General features: G+C 38.6%; 1 pseudogene; it reads right to left on the bottom strand.

Annotated features, from left to right (window-relative positions):
* Positions 1–13,731: 13,731 nt before the first annotated feature.
* Positions 13,732–15,046, bottom strand: LOC143565034 (zinc finger CCCH domain-containing protein 20 pseudogene; annotated as a pseudogene).
* Positions 15,047–16,067: the final 1,021 nt, after the last annotated feature.

Raw genomic sequence — 16,067 nt, forward strand, 5'->3', positions numbered from 1 at the left:
CTAGCTGAGAAAATACAAGTAATTGATCTTAGCTATGAAGTGTTAGAAGAGAAAACCAAACTAATAGCTGAAAGGGATAAACAGATAGCTGATCACCAGGTGAAAGTGGTGGAACTAAACAGGAAATTTGAGCAATTTAGAAATTCCTCCGCTATACTTGATCACCTCGTTAGTGATCAAGGTTCCCCAGTTAAAAGGGGAGGAATTGGATATCATGAAGTTCCACCACCTTACAATCATAACTATACTTATGATCCTAGTAATCTAAAATCTGTTGATGTTGATTTTGGTCAGACTGTTCCGGTTAAGGTTTCTATTAAAGAACCAGAAGTTAGTAAAGGCGAAACAAGTAAGCCTGTTTCGAGTGTTAAAATTTCTGTTCCTAGTCCTGTCTCATCAAACTCGGACAAGTCATACGAGTCGAGTGAAACAAAAGAAGAGGCAGTATTACCAAAACGTGGAGAGGAACATATATCAAATGAAAAGAATTCTCCACTAAACCCGTATGTCCCACCATATGTGAGACAAACAGGAAGTAATGCAGCCTCAACATCTAAAACAACTATCGAGAAAAAAGTTGAACACAGAAGTTGTTTCAGATGCAATCAATTAGGACACCTAATTGCTGATTGCCCTCTGAAGCAGAGATTCAGAGGTGTGAGGCCTTCGAAATCTGAGAAAAGAACTAACAGTAATCAATATAATGGTAAAAATGAAAACTCATCAAAGTTCAGACATTGGACTAATCCAGGTTTTCAAAGAAATCGATCTCAGTTTTTCACTGCTAACAACGAAACCATAAGTAATAATTCATTTAATTCACGAAGGTTTGGATGGCCTCATAGTCAATCTACAAGAAGGTATCCTTTTAGGACTTACAGAAATTATTCTGATACTAACTTTGACAGCCAAAGTACGGGATGTATCGACCCAAGACCAATAGGTCTTGGGTCCCCAGATTTTAATCCTCTGCTTTAATCGTTTAGGAACAGTTGAACAAGGCTGCAAACAATCTATGGGTTGTGGATAGCGGCTGTTCCTGGCACATGACGGGTAACAAGAATTTGTTACACGAATGGAAACCTGTTCAGGGAGGAAGAGAGAGTTTTGCTGGAGAGAGCGGTGGAAGGATTACTGGAATTGGGACGGTGACTAATGGAAAAATGACTTTAGAGAAAGTGAATTTCGTTGAAGAACTGAAGCATAATCTGCTGAGTGTATCGCAGATCTGTGACAAAGATTACACCGTGCACTTTACCAAGAATGAAGCGATAGTGCTGTATCCTGGTTACAAGATACCAGAGGATTGGATTGTAATGAAGGCTCCAAGAGAAAAGAATACGTATATTATGGACATGAGGTCGACTGAGATGGCCACAGAAGAATCGTGTCTTCTGTCAAAAGCAACTGAATCGGAGTCCGAGTTATGGCATAGAAGAATGGGGCATATTCATCTTCGGAAAATGAACTACATTGTCAAGAATGGGCTGGTGCTGGGTGTTCCCTTGAAGAACTTCAACTTTGAAGACCAATGCCTATCATGCAAAAAGGGAAAGCAACACAAGAAAACCCATCACACCAAGAAGGTTAATTCTATAGTCAGTACCCTAGACCTACTTCACATGGATCTCTTCGGTCCCGTGAATGTAAAAAGTCTAGGTGGAACATCATACTGCTTGGTGATAACTGATGATTTCTCTCGATATTCTTGGGTATATTTCCTGAAGTCAAAGGATGAAACGGTTCAGATGGTAAAAAATTTGATTACCAAGGTTGAGAATATCATGGGGAAAAGGGTTAAATACATCAAGAGTGACAATGGGACAGAGTTCAAAAATTATGAGATGGAGATCTTCTGCTTACAGAAAGGGATAGAACACCAGTACAGCACTCCGTATACTCCGCAACAAAATGGAGTGGCTGAGAGGAAGAACAGAACGTTAATTGAAGGAGCCAGAACCATGCTGGCTGATTCGAAACTTCCTGTGGTGTTCTGGGCTGAAGCTGTTGCAACAGCCTGTTATATCCTTAATAGAGTTTTAACTGTTAAAAGACTGAATAAAACATGTTATGGACTTATGCATGGGAGAAAGCCTAACTTGAGTGGTCTCGAACCATTCGGGTCCCCGTGTTCGATATTAAAGACAAATTCTAAATTTGGTGAAATAGTCGACGAAGGTATTTTAGTCGGATATGTTGTTGGGACTCCCAACAGACGAGTCTTTAATACATCGACCAGCAAGGTTGAGGTGGTGTGTAACACTGATATCACAAGTTACAAATCACCAAAACCAAGCACGGGACCCGCTGGGGTTTTCGACTATGATAGGCTTTTTAAATCTTTTAACATGCCTTATTTGGATTGTGCAGAAGTTGATGATAGGATAGCTACGAAGATGCTTTATGATGAGGAAGAAAATGTTGTGCAAAGACCGTTGTACGATGAATGTCAACCTTCCTCGTCAAATGCTGTCGATACCCCTGCTGCCTCTACAGAAGAGGAATTCTTCAATCCGTTTCACTCTCAACAACAATCACCCATTGATGAGCTACCTTCGAACCTGGAAGACAATCTACAAGTCAGTTCGGTTCCGACTACGAGAATTCACAAAAATCACCCTTTGGAGAACGTGATAGGTGATCTGTCCGACGGTGTACAAACAAGACAAAGCTTGAATGAGCACACCTGTGTTTACACAAGCATTAAAGAATCAGGCATCATTAACGAATGCTTGTAAACCTGCTTCATCAGCCAGATTGAACCAAAGAACTATCAAATGGATCTCAAGGACGGCTCGTGGGTCGAAGCCATGCAAGAAGAGTTAGCCCAGTTCAAAAAGATGGAGGTATGGAACTTGGTTGCAAAACCGAAGAATGTGCTTGCGATTGGCACCAAATGGGTTTTCAAATGCAAGAGAGATGAAAAAGGGATAATCATCAGGAACAAGGCGAGGCTGGTTGTAAAAGGTTTTAATCAGCAAGAGGGGATCGATTACAATGAGGTGTTTGCTCCTGTGGCAAGATTGGAAGCCATTCGATTGTTTTTGGCATTTGCTGCACACAAGGAGATGAAGGTATTTCAGTTAGACGTGAAGAGTGTGTTCCTTAACGGTAAAGTCGATGAGGTTGTGTACGTTGAGCAACCTCCGGGTTTTCCTGACCCAGACTTTCCTGATCACATGTACAAGCTAAGTAAAGCACTGTATGGGCTACATCAGACTCCTCGTGCCTGGTACTCAACACTATCCGACTACTTGCTTGAGAATGAGTTTGAAAGGGGAAAGATCGATAGCACACTATTCTGTAAGAGAAAAGGAAGCGACTTTCTTCTGGTGCAGGTCTACGTGGACGACATCATCTTTGCTGCACCAAAAGTCGCCATGTGTCAGGAATTTGAGGCCGTCATGAAAAAGAGGTTTGAAATGAGTGCTATGGGTGAACTAACTTTCTTTTTAGGACTGCAGGTTGATCTGAAGAAAGATGGGATGTTCATTCATCAGACTAAGTATGTCCATGATGTTCTCAAACGCTTCAAGATGGAGGACAGCACTCCATTTGATACTCTAGTTTGCGTCAACCATAAATTGGGTGCTGATTCAGACAACGATGCAGACGTGGACCCAACCCAATATCGGGCAATAATAGGTTCTTTAATGTACTTAACTGCTTCTAGACCTGATATTATGTTTGCAGTTTGTCTTTGTGCACGCTTTCAGGCAAACCCAAAGGAATCTCACTTGAAGGGTGCGAAGAGGATATTGCGATATCTCAAAGGCATGCCTAAGCTGGGGTTGTGGTACACGAAAGGAGGAGACTTGGAGTTGGTCGCCTACACGGATTCTGATTATGGAGGGTGCAATCAGAATCGGAAGTCAACAACAGGTGGTTGTCAGTTTCTTGGAGGCAGATTAGTGTCATGGCAATGCAAGAAGCAGACCTCTGTCGCCATTTCAACCTGTGAAGCAGAATACATGGCAGCATCAAACTGCTGCTCCCAGGTTCTTTGGATTCAACAACAGTTGCGCGATTATGGTCTGAATTTCACTCATACTCCTATTTGCATTGATAACACTACTGCTATCTCAGTAACTAACAATCCCGTAAAGCATAGCAAAACTAAACATATTGACATCCGTCATCATTTTATACGGGATTGTGCTGAGAAGAAACTGATTGTGCTCGAAAAGGTTGATACGTTAGATAATTTCGTTGACTTGTTTACTAAAGCGTTTGACAAAAATCGTTTTCAAAACCTTGTTGAGCTGAATGGGATGATCAATCCCGAGTAACCGTGTTTTTGTCTTTATTTATAAAAAAAAAAAAAAAAAAAAAACGTCACTATCGCTTAGAATTATGTCGGTTGCCTCAGTTTGAAGGACATATCTTCGGATATGTTTGGTCCTCATTTCTACGTGTATACTATGAGGATAGCCATTAACCAGATGACTGAAAGTGACCGGGGCGGTTTATGATGTGTTTTTATTCTTTCGCTGAAAATTAGTCAATCATACTTAGTTAGAAGGACACATACTTGTATGTGGTCGGTCCAGCTGATCCATTGGATCTTCAGGATAGCCGTTTACCTGAAAACTTCAATTTGATCGGGCCGATAGAACTTAAAATTTTTTTTGGGACATGAAATTATTTTTCAAGTCTATTACTTCGTAAGAAGTTCCTTTACTATGTTTAACAGAAAATTGATCCAACCTTGGAAAGTGATAGATATACTGATTCTGTGTGCTTAACTAGTGAAGTTATTATGCCTAAAAGACTTTAGAACAGTCATTGTATGTCATGGTAGCTTTTTTATGGTGCGTAAAAGTAGAAGTGATGCTAACTAAATCTACTCGATTTTACGTGGAAACTCCTTAAGAGTTGTGCATGTCTCCATAGATATCTTTCCAAATGATAGGCAGAAAAGCGATTACCCAGTCATACACGAGCCCGTGAGTGTTCTGATTCCCGTGAAGATAGCGTGTCAAGAAACTGCAGTGATCCAGATTCGGGACTTGCAGTTGCTTACTACTCTGAAGTTGTGTAAATACTTAAAAAAAAATGTGTGAGTTATAGAGACATTCTAGAGTTCATAAATTAATACTTCTCAATCAAGGTGTAAGAAAGAGAAAGGGAAGAAGAGTCTACAGAGTTGTGTACTTACTAGTTAATCAGACACTACGGGTCGAGGTCAACTCGGGGTGACTTGGGGAAAGCCAAATACGCCTTGAGAATAGATAGGAGGCATCATAATCTCTGAGTTGTTGCCCACTTAAGTTTTGAGCTTAATTGAACCTAAACCGTATCACAGAAGCAATGAAAACCATTTTAAGTTATTTACCTGCTTACAACCTGTTTCTTTATGTCATAATACAGCTGAACACGGATCTGTGTGACAGTCACTTAATTAGTATGATTCCTGTTCGGATCTTTTCTAAAACATGGTAGTCCCTGTCGAGACTGAAATTTGATCCCGTGTACTTTATAGTTAAAATTCATTTTACTTATGTCGTTATATAACGTTATATCTGGTTACTTGGTCTTGATCGTATCATTTAACGCTTTAAAGGTTGTTTTAAAACTTAATTGCAAATTGTTCAAATTATGGGGTTTGTTTGTAAAATTCTAATATCGGCGAAGTTGTGAATAACTTCGCCTGCAATAGGCGAAGTTATCCATAACTTCGCCTGTATAATTTTGACCCTATATAAAGAAATTTCTATGGTCAAACTGTTCATTATTTCAAAACCCAGCGAACTTATTTCCCAAACCCTAAGCGAACTTATCATATCGATCTCATCTGTGTTAATCTTTCTCGATTACAATTCCGATTAAAGGTGTGTAGGCTTGTAGTATCATATTATCGCTATCATTAACGTTAATCATCGGTCGTTTCGCCCCAATTCACGACCTCGTTTATTCGAAACCTTAACACCCGATTTTCAAACGTGTTTTTACGTGGTCATACTCAACTTAATCGTCTAGATCTTCATAATATCTTGTGTTTATCACCGAACATTCTTCAAATTGATCCAATTCAGTTCATTTGATAGTCTAATCTATCGCCGTTTCATATTCGGCGAAGTTACAGTTTAGGCGAAGTTATCCGTAACTTCGCCTGAGATTTAACTTCGCCTGATAATTAATTATGCAACAGTATATGAGGCGAAGTTGTGGATAAGCGAAGTTATCATTAACTTCGCCTGGCCCTTTTATTTTTAATTAACTGTTAACAGGCGAAGTTCCAGTTGAGGCGAAGTTGTTCCCAACTTCGCCCCACCTCTAACTTCGCCTATACAGAATAAATCATAACTTCGCTCATGGTAAGAGGCGAACTTGTGATTTGCCTTGACGTTTATCTAACTTAGCCTGTTTGTTGCAGAAATGGCTGTTGTAGCTGGAGCAGGCGGCGCAGGTGGTGGTGATGGAGGTGATAACCAACGACAGTTTTTCTCGGGTCATAATATGTACATAACATTAGACCCGGACGCGAGTGGTGTTGATGATTTCCGCGAGATCATCACGTTCTTACTACGCTCGCGTATATTCCACGCGATTACCACAACACTGCCGATATCCTTGCTAAACATTGAGGATTTTTGGCAGACCGTGGAATATGACTGTCGCGTCGAGCCCCAGGTGATGCGAGCAACGGTCAACAATCAGATTGTTCAGTTCTCATCTGAACAGATCCGGGCGGCTTTGCGGCTTGGAGACGAAACGAGAGACGATCCGACAGACTTTGTAGCTCCATTCCGAGATGGTGCGTTTCTGAGGATGGGATACTATGGTCCCTTGGGAGATACTCAGAGAAGGAAGGGGTTCTTGCTTGACCAGTGGCGCTTTCTCATGCATGTCATGATTGTGTGCATGTCAGGGAGAAAGGCTGGTACAGATGGCATGGGCGCGACCATGCAGTCGGCGATGACTACTCTGACTTATAATAAGCGTTACAGTTTTAGTCAGATGGTCTTCTATGAGATAGATCGACAAAGAAGAGCGGTGGCGCGTGAGAGATTTCTCATGTATCCAAGATTTCTCCAAATGATCTTGAATCATGTTGCTCCCACGCTACCTCAGCGCCGCCCGATCAGATATGTAGAAAGTGTGAGTAAAAGAATCTTCGCCCAATGCAGATCTTCCAGGGCGAGGAGTAAACCTGAGCTCCGTCCTCGACATACTCCACTATTTGGGTACTTGATCAACCCGGAGTATGTGCCTGCTAGTGGGGACGAGTTTCGGGACCCGGCACCACAACAGGCTGGAGCACCTCAAGCTATACCTGCTGCTCCTGTTGTGTCACCGGAGGAGAATGTAGACCTTGATGCTGCATTTGGTGGTCAAGGCTTCTTTGATATGGAGAGGGTGAATCCAGAGGAAAATGTACAAGTCTCGATTGCACAAGTCTCGAGTGTGAATGTGACTAGGACAGCTACAACGGTAGCTGATTCTGATTCTGATAATGATGTGAATGAAGCGAGATGAATTTTGGTAACTCAAGAACGAACTCATGGGAAAAGAAAGAGAACTGATGATGACAGCGAGTCAGATTTTGAAAAAGAAGTACATCAGTTAATTCGTAGATCAAGAAGGGAGAGGACAGGTGCAGGATCGGGAGCTGGTGAGAGCTCGAGGGTGGTACGTTTCACCCCACCCGCACTGTCCGGTATGACAATTGTCGCTTCATCATTACCTGCTACAAGGCCAAGCGCCACGGACGTTCCCGTGGTGGCTACCACATCTTCATTTGGCCTCCCACCCACTACATTCCAACTTTCGGCTCCTGAGATTGTATCGTTGCCGCCTCCAACTCTTACTCCAACGGAGGTCGTGGCAAGATTTATTGAGTCGACGGTTGTAGCGACTGCAGGATTATCAGTTACGTTGCCACCTGCGGTTACGTTTACGCCTACTTCTGAGGTCCCGGTTACATTGGAAATCCCTCCTCAGTACACTCAAGATATATCATATCTGAGGTTTGATTTCGATGCAACCTTATCAGACTCAGAACGAATAGCAGCACTTGAACGAGTCGTGGCAGAACAATCAAGGGTGAATCTTATCCAGACCCATGCTATTCAACGCCTCGTTGCAGAGAATCAGATACTGTCGTTCCTGCTGATAGAACATGGCAAAATCATTGATGCTTTGAAGGAGTTCTTGGCATCTCAGGGGAGACGAGCTGTAAAGGCGATGAGTTGAGGACTAAGAAGCGAAATGATAGAGACGATGATCCCAATGCATCGAAAGGTGCAGGTGGAGAGTTGCCAAGAACTGAACAAGCTCTTGGGACTTCCACAACTCAGAGGGAGTCAACAAGTGCAGCTGGCGGTTCGGGTGATGAGGTGGTGGTCGTGGATGTTGAGGAGATGGATGATGAGTTTGTAGGAGATGATGATGTATTACCGGTGGAAGAGATAGAGAAGATTGGTGCTGAGATTGTTATTGATAGTGAGATTGAAGAGGGAGAGATTGTAGAGGAGAATATTGAGCATGAGATTCCGGATGTTGATAAGGCAGATATGAGTAAAGAGATTGGAAGTGATGAGAAGGAATGGGAAGAGCAGCCAAGATGGAAAGAAGGCTATGCTCAGTGGTTCGTAAAAACGAAGAAACCGGCGGTCCCTACTATGTTTAAGAAGAGTTACAACATTAGAGGTTATGCTGAATCGAGAAAGGGGATTATTTGCTGGATATATGATGAGCAGTTGAGGCTCTTTGTGATTAAAAGATATGATGGTGTTCAGTACTTCAAAAGGCTGTTGAGATCGTTGAATACATTGCCTGAATGTGAAGTGAAGGACTTAGCCAGATTGGGGTTGATAAACAGGAGTGATGATAACATGGCTAGGGTCATTGGAAAGATTGTTTGGAAGGAAAGTATAAAGGAGAAAAAGTTCGAGCTGTTGAAACCACAGAAAGGAAAGCTCGTTGAAGACAAAGATAGAGGGATGAGAGCAGATGGCAAGCCTTGGATGATTATGAAGTATAAGCCGATCCGGTGTTTAAAAAAAGTGCCGATGAAACAAATGCCCAAGGATGTGCTGAAAGATCTGAAGTGGTGGTATGTAGATTGTGAGACAGCTGAAGCAGTAATGGAGGACGAAGATGAACAAGAGCTGCTGAGAGTATATGATCCGATGCATCTAGTGAACTTGTCTCAAGCTGATCTGCAGGTGCTGAATGAGAAGAAGATATTTTATATTCCTGCTTGGAAAGACGAAGCGAGGAAATATCAAAGAGTTGTTTCTGTTTGTGTACGAGAAGGAGTGCATGCTTGAAGATGAAGATACAAGATTGTTGAAGATTACAAGACACGTGCTTGAAGATAAAGATATGAAGCTACTGCCAAGGGGGAGTCTGTTGGTACATGATGTCAGTAGTTCAGTGTCTAGTGTCTGTAATCGAGTTAGTAATGTTTTGTATTTGTATTAAGCGAAGTTAGCTAACAAGTTCGCTAATATGGGCGAACTTGTAGAGTAAGCGAAATTAGTGACAACTTCGCCTGAACATGCCAGGCGAAGTTGTCGTGTTTATAAGCTTCTAGGTTACGGCTTGTTTATGTTGATTGAGTTAATCATTGTATCGAGTTGACGAGTCCTGTAATCGGTGATTGATATCACGTGTTTCCAGTTGCAATACAACGTGTCTTTGTTTATTGTAACGTGTGTTTAATCGTGTTAACGTATATCGTCTTCTACGCTCGTAACGTCTTACGTAGGGATTCCGCACCTACGTAGAACGAGATATTCCGTGTAGATCCGGCTGGGAACCTACAAAGAATTTAGTAAACAAGTTAAGATTTATACTTGAAATAAAATTAATTGTTTCAAGTAAATCACCTCATATGACCCCAACCTTTTTAATAGAAAATGAAGCTGAACAAAGAAAAGGAAAATTGCGAATGGTTGTGAACTATAAAGCAATCAATGCAACTACCATTTGAGATAGTCATAATCTCCCTTGTATGCAAGAATTACTAACGCTCTTAAAAGGTAAAATTATATTTTCTAGTTTCGACTGCAAAAGTGGTTTCTGACAAGTATTGTTAGATGAATAATCTCAGTTATTAACAAACTTCACATGTCCAGACCGTCATTATCAATGCAAGGTAGTTTATGTTAGTCTAAAACAAGCACCTAACATATTTCAAAGACATATGCGGAATGTTTTAAGAGGATTAGAATATTATTGTACCGTCTATGTAGATGATATTATAATTTTTTCTAGCTTCGAAGACCATCACTATTTTCATGTTTTATCAGTTCTAAAAAATTGAAAAACATGGATTTATTTTGTCAAAAAAGAAAACAAATCTTTATAACACAAAGATAAATTTTCAAGTCTCGAAATAAATCAAGGAACTCATTACCCGCAAAACATATCTTGGAAAAATTTACGTAAGTTCCCAGATAATTTAGAAGATAAAAACCATCTACAAAGATTTCTAGGTGTTTTAAACGTCTACAAACATCTACAAAAACACTCTTCGCCCTTGTTGCCCCATACTTGCCACCCACTACACCTTGCCTTAAAAGATTCTGATCTCATTCTTCACCATCTTATGTCGTTCTTTACTCCTACGATAATCATACTCAAAATAACTTTGGGCCTTTATAAATAAAGATTTAACCTCACTAAACCATATTTACTTTAGAGAATCTATAATATATATAAACGAAAACCCAAAAATCCTATGTGTCGCAATGTGGTCGCTCCCCCCTTTTGTGGAAGCCACCAGATTGTTTGATTTTTAAATTGAAACCTCTTATTGATTTAACCCAAATTCGTGGGTATGGGTCTTACCAAAACCAGATAACTCTTAAACAGGTTATAACATCTCATTAAATTAAAAATTAATCTTACCAATTATTTGATATGAAAATCCTACAAAATAGGAATATACTAAAATATAATATCCAATTTAAAAAGAAAAATATATTATTTATAATTAATAAACAATTTTATAGTAAAAACATAAGCGAGTCATGGGTCACGAAATCCAGATAGCTTTTAAACGGGTTATAACATATCATTTATTTATGAAACCCTTTCATCATCAAACCCTAAGTATATTATTAACTTTCTTACAATAAAGAAAATTAAAATCCAAAAATAAATATTAAAAAACAAAAAATGTAAAACAACCATTCTCAAGCCATCAGATTACTTTATTTGTAAATGAAGACTTCTCACGCATTTGACCCGAATTCACGGGTAAATGTCTCACCAAACCCAGATAGCTCTTAAATGGGTTATAACATCTTATTATATTAAAAAATAATCTCATCAAATATTTGATATGAAAATCTTATAAAATAGGAATATACTAAAAATTAATATCCTATTTTATTTTAAAAAAAGATATTTATAATTAAGAAACAATTTTATAATAAAAAAATAAACGGGTAATGGGTATCACCAAACCCAGATAGCTTTTAAACCAGATTATAACATATCATTTATTTATGAAACCATTTCATCATCAAACCTCAAGTATATTAATTATTAATTTTTCTTATATAATATTAAAAACGAATAATGTAAAACAACCCCCGTAATACAAAGAATAAATCTAGTGAGATATAAAGGCGAATAAGGCGTTATTGGTAGACGATTTTGAATAATTTGTAGATAAATTAATTTTAGAGAAGGGTATGTAAAGGGTTTTAGCTAAATGCCTAAAGATTAAAACATATATACGAACCACTACAATCTATTTTAATGGTGCTTATAGACATAATATTCGTATTTGTATGTAAAGTTAAAAACTAAAGTAGTGAGAAAATTATTCAACGATTCTATTTTGTTATCTTAAATAAATGTGTTGCAATCAATTTAACGTCATAATGACATTCATTCTTCTTCTCTCTAAACACTAAAATTTTAAATTTTCAACATGGATGTCTTAATCCAAGAAAACCCACAAATTTACACACAGTTAAAAGTTAAAAAAAAAAAAAAGTGTGACAAGTGTGTCGAGTTTTACATCAATCACTATCCCATTAATAGAAAAATATCTAACAATTACACACAAGTATTCTCTTTTATGCCGCAAGTAAAAGAAACATTATCACATAAAATAAATAAATAACATAACATAATGAAACTATAGAATGGAATTATTATTAGTATTATTATTATGAAGACTAGAATCTCAAAAGAAAAACCATAAAACTTAGAAGGTAAAAAAAAACTATGTCTAGCAACAAATATCCAAGATCATTGGTCAAGCGAGGAGAATGGGGAAACAATCAACCAAGATTTATTTAAGAGTAATAGCGAGAAAATACGAGAAGAATAAAATAATATAAAGTTTTGAAATTGCATATAAAGAATAAAATAATATAAAGCTCTGAAAGTGCATAAAATAACTCGTAACTGACGAAAAATCATATGGAACTCAATTCATTTAATCTAAAGCTTTGAACTACATAAAATAACTCGCACAAAATCTTTTCAATAGTTTTATAAAATATATGGAATTCAATTTGAACTTGAGAATAAAAGACGGTTTATAATAAGTAAGTTTTTATCTAGTCTAGTGTATATCTATGGAAGGAGTTATGTAGTTGTAAATCGTAACATAGCATGGGACACGTCAGATAAAAAAATCCATATAGAACCAAATCTAGGTTATCGTGTAATGTATCTATATGACGAGCTCTAAAGGAAAAAAACGACAGTTATCTGAAAATACCAACTTTAGATTGCAATCTATCAATGGATGCATATAAAGTGTTTGTTCTAGTCACTTCTAATGATTTAGAGAGAGAAAAGTATTATCATTTATTCATTAATAACAAGAAAAACCCTCAGAGCATTCTCATCCAACCACTCATATTATGTGAGGGATATTTTTATAATTTAGAGAGTGATTTAAAATATTTTGAGTAAAGAGTTTTTATATTTTAGAAAAAGTAGTGATTTTTCTGTATATTTGAAAAATTACTTTCATTCTTTATAATTTTTTAATATATTTTGAAAGTAGTTGTGAGTGAAGGAAAGAACAAAGATCAAGGTAAAAAAGTATTATTTAATTGAAATAGAAAGAGAAAATAAAGTGAGTTTTAGTGTAATTTTTTGTTTAAAAACAGGGGATGGGATGAGAATGCTCTTAGTTGTTAATTAGGAAACAAGAAGTAGAAGCTTAAGTTTTAATCATGAAAAAATGTAAAATACTTTCTAGCAACTACAAACCGGTAGTGTGCAAGGAGTGGATTGAAGTGATGAGACAAAACATAACCAAAAAAAGAAATTCAATCCAACAATAAATAAGTTTACACATGGTTGCGTTTGCAACCTCATGGGATCATCAATTGATAGGGAATTTTATCCAAAAATGGTCCTTTTTTTTTCTAGAAATCCTTTCATTTTTTATGGGTTTGAAACATTTTTGGTATGGTATAGTTTTGATGAAAATTTTCAAATCTAGTGTTTCGTGATTTGAATGGTTACCGAGAATTGAACACCTGACACGACTATGAAACTAAGAGATTGTGACAAACCGTGACAAACCATGGTTTCAATTTCAAACTAGTTGTGAAAAACAATTTAAGTTCGTACCAAAAATGAAACACTTTCTCACAATAACCATTAAAAAACCAATAGCACTTAAAACATGTAGCGTAAACAAGAGTTGTACGGTCTGTAATTTAGTTAATAGAGATTTCTGGGTGTGACAAGATATGAAATTAATAAGAAAGTTTCCCATAACATAAAATCATTTTTAATAATAAAGAAAATAATTCCACCCTCTCTTCATTCAGAGTTACAACCCCCCAAACAAAATACACTTCTTTCACCCCCTTCATATCCATATTTACATGATAACTTTATAACTAAATCACATTAACTAACCACATAATCCTTAATCAACTTAGCCACTTAATAATAACCCGTAATTAAAATTTAATTAACCACTTTGGAAGGTACTAGGGTGTTTTGGTTACCATATTCAATTCACAAGCTCCGAGATCCACCCAACATCCGGGTTCGAACTTTCCTCCGGGTTCGGGTCAGCCCCATCCAACGGATTCTCCTTGCTCAACTTCTCAAGCATCCTCGCCCTCAAACCCCGACCCGACTCCACTCTTTCCATCACCGGCTCCTCCCAAATCTCCGAAAACCCGAGCCCGCGTCGAACCACGGGTCGGGTCGGGGTAGAAGGCAAACTATACAACCCGGATCCGGGTGAGGAAACAACCCGACCCATCTGCATGCCCCACGGGGATCCAACTCCAACTCCAATAGGAGAAGAGCTTTTGTTAAGCTGAAGGCGTCGGAGAGACGATAACATATCGCTCACCGACACCGATCCGAGGGACCGGCTCAGAGAGCCAGTCACCGGAGACATCGGCGGAGACTCCGACGGCGGGGTCGTCGAAGCCTCCGACGAAAACATGAGTCCTGAGTCTGCACCCACGTGAGCGTGGGGACTCAGGACTCGAAGCTGCTCCGGCGTGTGTGCGAAAAAGCACACACGACGGAGACAGTTTGCTCCATCCTTACACGGCTGAGTCCTGTACCGGTGAGGATGGAGCCAGCACTCAAACACGCCGTGAGCAAACTCACAAGAGTCTCCTTTTTTGCAGTTTCCTTTACGGAAGTCCGGACAGGCAGTACCGGAGTAAGTATACTTCCTGGGATCACGGCGGCGGGCCTTCTCACCCGGATGAGCGTACGGACAGTCGGTCCAGTCATGTGACCTGGCACGTGCGCACTTACGGACCTTGAAGTCGTACATCCGGAAGCTGTCGGACGAGAAGGGTTCAGCCGTGATGTCGAAGTCAGATCCGTCGGGGTCGAGGTCGTCTTCGAGGTAGTGGCGTAAAGCGGCGTCGTTTCGGAGGAAATAAGCGTAGTCTTCGAAGATGGTGGCATTGGGGCTGTGGGGAGAGAAGGTGGTGTCGTCCATGAGGTTGGTCCACGGAGGTACATGGACCATCATGCCGTGGTGGCTGTGGTTGTCGTCTCCGACCATATTTCCTGTTGGTTATGGTGAACTGAAAGCGAGTGTTTTTCGGTTTTGCAGGTTTCTATGGTCTCCACTTCTTATACATATATAAACCGCTGGGAGAGAGTGGTTATGTTATGGTGAGGTTTCTTTAACCATGGTTAGTATTTATCCATGAGAGGAGTGTAACTTTTTAGGTGTTTATTAGTTTTAGAAATGGAAATAGAAATGGGTATGGATATATAATAAAAGTAGGGGTGAGCAACTTAACTGTCATAACCGTTTAACAGAACCATAACTGACATAACGAATCGATTTTAACCAATAACCGACATAACCGGTGGGTCGGTTTAATAAATTTTTAAAAACCGCCAAATACGGGTCGGGTTTGGTTAAAGATACTTCCAAAACCGTCAAAACCGAACCGACCTATTTATTTAGCCAACAATGTGTTTGGGATTAACTTCCACTAAGCATGTTGTTGGATTATATCATTTTGATGTTTTTGATTCAACATTTGTTATCAAATTAAGTTGAATTTTATTGTTGGATTATATAATGTCATTTTTTTTAATATTTGGTATTAATATTAACGATTATATACTTTGCTTTGGTATATCATGTCATGTCGTTTTTTTGTAATAATTGGTACCAAACTTTTAAGCCTAATTACATTTTTTTGTAACGGTTAACTGACTCACTATAACCTACAAAACCGATTAACCATAACCGCCATAACGGGTCGGTTATGGTTATGGTTATCCATTAACCGACATATCGGTTATGGCTATGGGTTTAGCTCAAAACTGCCCTAAACCGACCCATGCACACCCATAAATAAAAGTATAAAAAGTATTATTTAATTGAAAAAAATAGAAAAAGAATATTATTTCTAATATAATTATATTAAATATATAGACGGGGATAGAAATGCTGTTGGGAATCCCACTATATTCTCTATATATTGTGAGTGGTTTAGAAAATATTATATTCAGTAGTTGTGGATGGAGAAGATATAGAAAACTATTGTTTATGAATAAATTTGGAGAAATACGTTTACTATCTATAATTTTTGAATGTTTATTTAAAGTGATTGTGAGTGAATAGAGAGAAAATA

This window comes from Bidens hawaiensis, unplaced genomic scaffold (genome assembly GCF_021521415.1).
Source record: "Bidens hawaiensis isolate Kalapana, Puna unplaced genomic scaffold, B.hawaiensis_p1.1 tig00022249_1, whole genome shotgun sequence".
In the NCBI taxonomy this organism is placed as follows: Eukaryota; Viridiplantae; Streptophyta; class Magnoliopsida; order Asterales; family Asteraceae; genus Bidens; species Bidens hawaiensis.